Genomic DNA, 9,904 nt, shown 5'->3' with positions numbered 1-9,904 from the left:
AGGGTGATAGGGCTGTTATTGCAAGGGCCCGTGACTTCATTACTTTGAACCCTCCGGAATTCTTTGGGTCAAAGCCGGAGGAGGACCCTCAGGATTTTATCGATGGTATGTTGAGGACGCTACGATTGATACATGTTTCGGACACCGAGTCGGTGGAGTTAGCGTCGTATAGATTGAGTGATGTCTCGATCCAATGGTATACGGTTTGGATGGCTTCACGGGGAGCCAATGCACCTCCCCCGGTATGGCAGGAGTTCGTTGATGCTTTCCTCCGACATTATATGCCTCCAGAGGTTCGGCGAGCTAGGGCTGACAAATTCTTGAATTTGAGGCAAGGTAGCATGATTGCTTTAGAGTACAGTCTCCGCTTCAATTCCTTGGCTAGGCTGCTTCGGCTATGGTAGCGAATATGGGTGACAGAGTGCACTGCTTTGTAAAGGGCCTAGGGCCGCATTTGATGGATGGGTCCTTGACCGCGTCCCTTCAGAACAATATGGATATTGCACGCATTCAGGCCCATGCTCAGAACTTAGAAGAAAGTCTGCAACAGCAAAGAAGTGAGCGCGAGCATGATAGGGTACAGGGCAAGAGGGCCAGATCTTCGGGTCCGATGAGCGAGTTTAGAGGCGGGCACAGGCAGCAGTTTTCCAGGCATACAGGCTATTCTATGACCAGTGCACGTCCCCGATTTTCAGGCCAGAGGTTTGATAGATCTACTCCTTCCGGGCTGAGTCAGAGTTTTTCAGGGTCTCAGCTAAGAGGCGATTCGGGTTAGGCAAGGCCACTCGTACCACGATGTTCCCAGTGTGGGAAGTTGCATTGGGGTCAATGCCGATTGGGTTCAGAGGGTTGTTATTCATGTGGTCGACCAGGCCATATTATGCGTGATTGCCCTTCGATTCATGGTAGAGGTAGGACCCAGCCTTCAGGGTCAGTAGCTGGATATTCATCTTCCATGCGCCCTATGGGGCCAGGTTCACATGGGTCAGTCGGCCATAGTAGAGGCAGAGGGAGAGTTCCCAGTTCTAGCGGTCCTCAGTATCGTGTTTATGCTTTGGCTGGACGCCAAGATCTCGAATCTTCTCCTGACGTGGTCATAGGTATATTATCGGTATTCTCTCATTATGTATATACTTTGATTGATCCGGGCTCCACATTGTCATATGTTACTCCATATATTACGGGTCGATTTAGGGTCGAACCAGAGTCGATCAAACCTTTTGAGGAGTCTACACCCGTGGGTGAATCGGTAATAGCTAGCCGGGTATATAGAAATTGTGTAATTGTGATTTGTGATCGTCATACCATGATTGACTTGCATGAGTTAGAAATGGTGGATTTTGATGTTATTATGGGCATGGATTGGTAGGCTTCTTGTTATGCCAATGTGGATTGTAGGATGAAAATGGTTCGTTTCCAATTTCCGGGTGAACCAGTTTTAGAATGGAAAGGGAATACGGCATCACCAAAAGGTAGGTTTATTTCCTATCTAAAGGCAAGGAAAATGATCACGAAAGGGTGCATTTATCATCTAGTGCAAGTTTAAGATGTAGAAGCTGAGTCGCCGACTCTACAGTCAGTTCCAATGGTGAATGAATTTCCGGATGTGTTCCTGGAAGAACTTCCAGGCCTTCCTCCCGAGCGGGAAATTGATTTTGCTATTGATGTGCTGCCAGGCACTAAGCCTATATCTATTCCTCCTTATAGAATGGCTCCCGCAGAATTGAAGGAGTTGAAAGAGCAATTGAAAGACTTGCTTGAGAAAGGCTTTATTAGGCCTAGTTCGTCCCCGTGGGGAGCACCCGTATTGTTTGTCCGAAAGAAAGATGGCTCTTTGAGAATGTGCATTGATTATCGGCAGTTGAATAAAGTGACGAATAAGAACAAATATCCTCTTCCGAGGATTGATGATTTATTTGATCAATTGCAAGGTGCCAAATGGTTTTCAAAGATAGATTTGAGGTTCGGGTATCACCAAGTGAGAGTTAGGGAGAAAGATATCCCTAAGACGGCCTTCAGGACAAGATATGGTCATTTTGAGTTCCGGGTAATGTCGTTTGGGTTATCAAATGCGCCGGCAGTGTTTATGGATTTGATGAACGATGTGTTCAGGCCCTTTCTGGATTTGTTCGTGATTGTATTCATCGACGATATCTTGGTGTATTCTAGATCCGAGGCAGAACATGCGGATCATTTGCGTATTGTCCTTGGAATTCTTCGAACTCGAGAGTTGTTCGCAAAATTTTCTAAATGTGAGTTTTGGTTAAACTCAGTAACATTTCTAGGGCACATTGTTGCAGCCGATGGTATTCGAGTAGATAGCCAAAAGATTGAGGCTGTGAAGACTTGGCCACAACCCACAACTCCTACGGAGGTTCGTAGCTTTCTGGGCTTAGCAGGTTATTACAGGAGGTTTGTTGAAGGTTTTTCTTCTATTTCTGCACCACTCACAAAGTTGACCCAGAAATCGGCAAAGTTTCAATGGACAGATGCTTGTGAACGTAGCTTCCAAGAGTTGAAATATAGGTTGACTTCTGCCCCAGTCTTGACACTTCCAGAGGGATTGGAAGGATATGTTGTATATTGCGATGCTTCAGGTGTTGGGCTAGGCTGTGTATTGATGCAACATGGTAAGGTGATTGCATATCCTTCAAGGCAATTATGGAAACATGAACAGAACTATCCGACCCACGATCTAGAATTGGCTGCAGTGGTTCATGCATTAAAGATATGGAGACATTATCTATATGGTGTCCATGTGGATATTTATACAGATCATAAGAGTCTACAGTATATCTTCAAGTAGAAAGAGCTGAATTTACGGTAACAACGCTGGTTGGAATTGCTAAAAGATTATGATGTTGATATCTTGTATCACCCCGGAAAGGCAAATGTTGTAGCTGATGCTCTTAGCCGCAGATCTATGGGAAGTTTGTGCGATGTACGACCAGAGAGGAGAGAAATGACTCGTGAGCTCCAGCAGTTAGCTAGCCTAGGAGTTCGAGTAGTGGACTCAGGTAGCAGGGGGACTACTATTCAGAATTCGGCAGTCTCGTCGCTAGTAGCAGAAGCGAAAGAGCGGAAATACGAAGATTCTATGCTAATGCAGTACAGAGACTCACTCCCTCAGAAAAAGTCGATATTTCAAGAGACGGAGTTCTCCAATGTCGAGGCAGATTATGTGTTCTCGATGTGGCAGACTTACGCCACCAAATAATGAGGGAAGCCTATTGTTCCCACTATTCTATCCACCCCGGAGCGACGAAGCTGTATCATGATCTTAAGTCTATATATTGGTGGAATGGGATGAAGAATGATATAGCGGAATTCGTAGCTCAATGTCCCAATTGTCAACAAGTGAAAATCGAGCACCAAAAGCCGGGTGGATTGTTGCAAGCCATAGAAATCCCAACTTGGAAGTGGGAAGTGATTAACATGGACTTCATTTCAGGCTTACCCCGTTCTCGATGTAAGTATGACTCTATATGGGTGATTGTGGATAGACTCACCAAGTCAGCTCATTTCTTACCGGTCAGAACGACCTATGTGGCAGAAGATTATGTAGAGCTTTATCTTAGGGAGATAGTGAGGCTCCATGGTGTTCCAGTATCTATTATCTCTGATAGAGGGACTCAGTTTACATCTAATTTCTGGAAGTCTTTCCAAGAGGGTTTAGGGACCCAAGTGAACCTTAGCACGGCATTTCATCCGCAGACCGATGGGTAAGCTGAACGCACCATCCAGACTCTTGAAGATATGTTGCGAGCATGTATGATAGATTTTGGAGGTAATTGGGATGATCATTTGCCTCTCATTGAATTTCCTTACAATAATAGTTATCATTCTAGCATTCAAATGGCGCCGTATGAGGCTTTATATGGGCGAAATTGTAGATACCCAATCGGGTGGTTCGAAACAGGAGAGGCTAGAGAAAGTCAAGCTCATACAAGATAGGCTGTTGGCCGCTCAAAGTCGTCAAAAGTCCTATGCGGATAATCGTCGAAGAGACTTAGAGTTCCAAGTGAAAGATTGGGTGTTCTTGAAAGTATCGCCAATGAAGGGCGTTATGAGATTTGGCAAAAGGGGGAATCTTAGTCCCCGATACATTGGACCTTATGAGATTGTGCGCAAGGTGGGCAAAGTGGCCTATGAATTAGATCTACCTCCGGATTTGGAGTCAGTCCATCCAGTTTTTCATGTCTCAATACTTCGAAAATGTGTTGGAGATCCTACTAGGATCGTCCCAGTAAATGATGTGCTAGTGATAGAGAAATTGACTTACGAAGAGGTACCCATTGCCATACTAGATAGGCAAGTACAGAGGCTTAGAAACAAAGAAGTAGCCTAAGTCAAGGTTTTATGGAGAAGCAATAAACGAGAGGAAATGACATGGGAAGCGGAGGAAAGTATGCGATCCCGATACCCGCAATTGTTTCAGCCCTTGGAGGAGATCCAAGATGAGATATCAAGATCATGAGGTAGGTATGTTCCCTTTTATGCTTTTTGGTCGTGTGTGGCCAAGTTCTATTGCTATTATGTTGTGGCTCTGAGAGGCATCGATATTATGGATTTTTGTGACGGGATGGTAGTGCCATATTATAGGGGAGACTCTGGTGAAATTTTTATAGAATCCCCGAAGACTTTAACATTCGAGGACGAATGTTCTTAAGGGGGGAAGAATGTTACACCTCAGAAAAATCCTCCATTGTTGTCCAAGTGAATAGACCCGCGAGGAGTACGAGTATCCGATGTTTTCATGAGTAAGAAATAACATTTGACAACCCTAAGTAAGATTCCGAAGGCAATTACAATAAGAGATAGGTTATGCTCCATAATGAATGATTATAGGTTCTAAAAATATGGAAAGTTGCAGATCAGCATTTTGGCCAGTTGCACGTAAAATGAAATATGGACCGTAAAGTGGTATACGGCCTGTAACCTGCCATATCGTATTTTGGCTTTCAAAACTTCAACTTTCTGCCAAATGATCAAATGGTTAAATACGACCTGAAATACAGATCGTAAAGTGGTTTACGGCCCGTAAACTGTGTCCGTAAATCACCACGTCTCAGCCTGAGTTTCTATTTCTGTTATGATTAAATACGACCACGAAGGACGGTCCGTAAACTGGAATACGGACCGTAAACCAAGTTTACGACCACTGTGTTGTTCACTCCAGACCAGATTTTAAGTCATTAAATAAGGGATCCAAGTTTATTATTTCATTTACACATTTCATCCCTTCTCTCTAAAACATCTCTCTACATTTAGTCCATAAGATTTCAAGGATTATTAGTCATCAACAACACAAATCAAGTGAATCAAGTGTAAGGAAACCCATTAAGATTATTCAAGTCAAGAAAATCTTATTGAAGGAAAACTAGGGTTTCTGCCCAAGTGAAGTATTTCGACCAAGGCTCGTTCCAACAACCTCCAAGGTAATATTTATGGTATTTATATGTGGTTCAAGGTAGTTGAGGGTTAAAATTCTTAGACATTAGATGAGTATAGAAAAATGGGTCATGAATGATGAATAGTGACATTTTGAGAGATAGTTTGAATTGAACCATGATTCTTGTTGTGTTGTGATACGAATGTGTTATAAATGATGTTAAGATCATGAAAATGGGCATTGTATATGAATGGACGAAGTCGGGTGATATGACCATGAATATGGGTGAATTGGGAGCGAATTGAGAAATCTAGATAATGTGGTTAACGTAAATGATTAATGGCTATTGTTGTAGTATTGTGAATGTATTGTTGACGTTTGAGAGTTGAAATACACTATAGAGGAATGTCGTATAAATAGAGGAGACGTTGCCCGATTTTCTTTAGTTTAGTCATGTATGCTAGCTATCGATTCTAATGGTAGTATGACTTTAATGAAGGTAGAAACGTGAGCTTCGGAGGAGAACGTGCAAGTGGTAAATGGTTGAACGGAAAGGTATGTAAGGCTAACCCTTCTTTCGTAAGGCATGGTTCTTTGGCCAAACATCCAAATATTCCATAAGTCTATAATGTCTCATAAATGATTCGATCTTCCGAGCTATTAAGCTCATGATTCTTGATATGCTACGATTGTATTAAGTTCCTCGTATGACGAGTAAGCCTATAAAGATAAGTGTGATGAATGATGATAATAGTGCTAATGATATTGATGACGACTATAATGGTAATGCCGATGACGATAACGATGACGATGATGATAGTGATGAAAGTAGTAAAGATGATTATGAGCTGTATGTATGTGTGCCCATGTATGGCTACTATGAACCCCAAGCCTATATGGCCGGGTAGTATGTGTATAGATGTATATATATGTATGCTTACGTAATGCGCATACACCACTGCAGTTGGGTACGGATAACATTGAGCCTTTGTAGGGCCAGGTATGTGTAACACTGAGCCTTGGTTGGCCAGGTATGTATGACCACCGAGCCTAGCTATGGTCGGGTATGTGAAACACCAAACCTTCGGGGTCGGGTATGTTATGTAAATGCTATGTATATGATAGGATTATGTATGTGATATGATTATGTATACAATATGAATGTGAATAAGGGTATGTATACGAATACGAGTACTAGTATGAAACGGATACGAATATGGATACGGATATGGAGGTATGAGCACAAATACACATTAGAATGGAAAGTTTCAATGAAAGGCAAGTAGTGCCTATGGCGATAATATTACCATCTCCCATCTTGTACTATTTCTTATGATGTTCATTATGCTTCTACATTGTTATTGATCATGCTTTACATACTCAGTACATTCTTCGTGCTGACGTCCTTTTATTTGTGGACGCTGCATCACGCCCGCAAGTGCACAGGGAGACAGCCTCGATCCATAGCGGTATTCTCAGAGACCACCTATGTCACACCCCGACTTTACTAGGGTGTGATGGGCACCCGACCCCATATCTGGAGCCGAGCGAACCCGCTGACTCTTATTACATAGATAAACTCTTGTATCAATTAAGAAATAAATACAGAGTAAGCTCTCCAAATTTTTTTTCATAAGTAATGACTATAAGCATATGGGGCCCGCGACATGAAACGTAATAACATTTTGACTGGTGAAGTCGTCTACCAAGCTGACACTCTATACTCATGACTCTGCCTGCAAAGTCTCTAACATAGAACAGAACTTCATAGCTTATACTTGGACTTGGCAATCCTCCGGGACAACTGGAGTTCGCCATCTCCGCTGGAACATCTTCAGTAAGGTCTTGTAATCATCTGGGAGTACCTGCCCGACATGAACGCAGCCCTCGAAGAAGAGGGGTCAGTACGAGTAATGTACTGAGTATGTAAAGCATGAATAGTACCATAATAAAGGAATATACAGTATGAACAATAACAGAATAGACATAAGGAGCTTATACTGGGACAGATGTAACCTGTGCATATGAATGCCTTTCTGCAGATGTCAGGCATGCTTAGTCTCTTTTTCAGGAAAACGGTGTCTCTTATTTACATATACAGAAAACAGAACATTTCAGAAAAACGGTATCCTTTATTCACATTTACAGACGCCGAATACATCGGCTCTCCCACCCCCCTCCCCAACAGTGTCCCAACATATTATATATAAATATATATATCACATATACAGACGCCGTATCCGGCTCTCCCATATCCCGCGTCCGGGACGAAATCCAGCTGAATCAGGTGGTGGTATAACAGTGGCCCTTCCCCTTTCCCCATATACATATACATATACATGTTCAGATTCATATACATATGTCATACAATTGGCATGCATGAGAGCCCAAAGAAAGTCATGTGTCCATCGGAGTGACGTAAGGTCGGTGACCTCCGATTACGTTATGGAATAATCATGGTCACTTTGTCTCACCTTGAAGGAACGATAATTATAAGGCGAGACTATCAACGGAAAATAGCTTTAAGAGGAGACACCGAATAAGATCATTGGCATTATAACCGTCAATTCATATGCTTTGAAGTGTTTTAGAAAGTAGTACAACACTTTCATATTCACATTGGATTCTTAGCTCAAGACTCTTATTCGTGGAATCATTCTTGTCGTACTTATCATAGGCATATTCTCTTTTCTGACGTCATCGTTATCATTATCGTCATGGAAGTATTCTCGTTGGGATAGGTACAGTACTTGTCATTTGGTAATGGAATAAGGATCGAAGGTTTCTTTTGGATTCAGCATCAAAGTAGGTCAAGTGGAGTAATAAGGTAAATCCGGGAAATAGTGGGCCCACCTCGGATCAAATGAGGCGGCGTACCCAGTTTACATATATTACATATCATGGCGTTACTTGTGAGGGTTTAGGGTCATCGGGTCCTATTTATGCGAGTTCTAGAGGTTTAGGACATTCTTCCAATATTTTGCACACTTTTTAATTCAATTCTACTGAAGGAAAACAGGAAAACTTTAGGTGCGGATTCCGGGGAATAGGGTTGTCCCCGAGGCTCGTACCCGACTTATTACGTCTAAGACATGCCATAGAAAGAAGGGTGAAGCCTTACATACCTCTTCTGCTTCTTATGCGACTCCAAATCCACGTTCCAAATCCGCCAAAATCTACAAATTGGTCATGTTTACCAAAACTTGGTTAGAGCCTTTAGAAGTTGATTCCTTAGAGTAACGCTTTGTCTGCCGAAATTTCGGCAGCACTTCCCCTGTAAATACACCATCTCCAAAACTTCAACTTAGCCAATTTAATCAACAACAATCCGGGAATTCAACCCGGCCAAACTATCAACAATACTAGCCATTATATTTCAACTTCAATAATTAATTCGGAATGTATTCCAATATTAGTAACTTCTTCCATAATCCACAAATGATTTCAACTTCATTTCAAGTCATGCAACTTTCATTTCCCATCATGAACTTCACAACACAATAACTAAAATATTAAATAAGATCAATTCACTTCAACTTACCAAATCACCCATCACTCGGCCACGACAACTACATGCATATTTTCATAAATTTTTCCATTCATTACAACCACAACCAATATACTACATAAATTTAGTCCAACTTTCCTATACAACAAGGCATATCCACGGTCAATACCAAACATATACACGACCGCTTACAACATCCATAATCCACACGTTAACAACATCATTTTCACAAATACAAGAAACCATGTTCATATCATATTCACTTCTAAAACAACCCATACAATCCTCACTTCTACTAGAATCATTAAACCTTCATTTTCATCATAAATCCCACACAACAACAACAATCAAATTGCTAAATAAAATTAATTCATTTGTTCTACACCATGGAACCATATTCGGCCAACACCATACATACATATTTCCATGAATTTCATTCATTTCTTCACTCTACAATACACATGAACTATTTATAACATATGAAAAGATGATTAAAACTCACCTTCTTCACTTAGTTCTTCACATGGCTAGGGCTTGAGATTGCAAGAATAAATAGTTTTCTTGCTCCAACAACCACTCCATGTTAATTAGGGCCTTCAACTTGCTTGGAATACTAGGAGGAAATGATTTTTCTCCATCAATCTCCATGGCTCAATTTTTCCCCAACTTGGCCGAGCACCCCTATGTTCTTTCTTCTTCTTCTTTGCTTTTTCTCTCTCCAACTCTCTAGAATGCTTATGGAATTTATGACTAATATGGTATATATATATATATGTAGCTCCTCCAACATGTGAGGGGCACATGCTTCCTTCTAAAGAATTCTTGCCTTTTTCTTGAAATTTCCTTAGAATTAATCAAAGAAGACCATTTGTCTTCTTGAAGAAGCTTTGACCCATACATTTTTATAATTTACAATTAGCCCCCATAAATTAAGAATTGTGGACATATGTTGATGCCACACGGCCAACATGAATTTTCAAGTGTTTTTGTTTTTTGAACTCTTC

The sequence above is a fragment of the Lycium barbarum genome, chromosome 8 (assembly GCF_019175385.1).
Source record: "Lycium barbarum isolate Lr01 chromosome 8, ASM1917538v2, whole genome shotgun sequence".
In the NCBI taxonomy this organism is placed as follows: Eukaryota; Viridiplantae; Streptophyta; class Magnoliopsida; order Solanales; family Solanaceae; genus Lycium; species Lycium barbarum.
Note: the sequence above shows the minus strand (reverse complement) of the source record.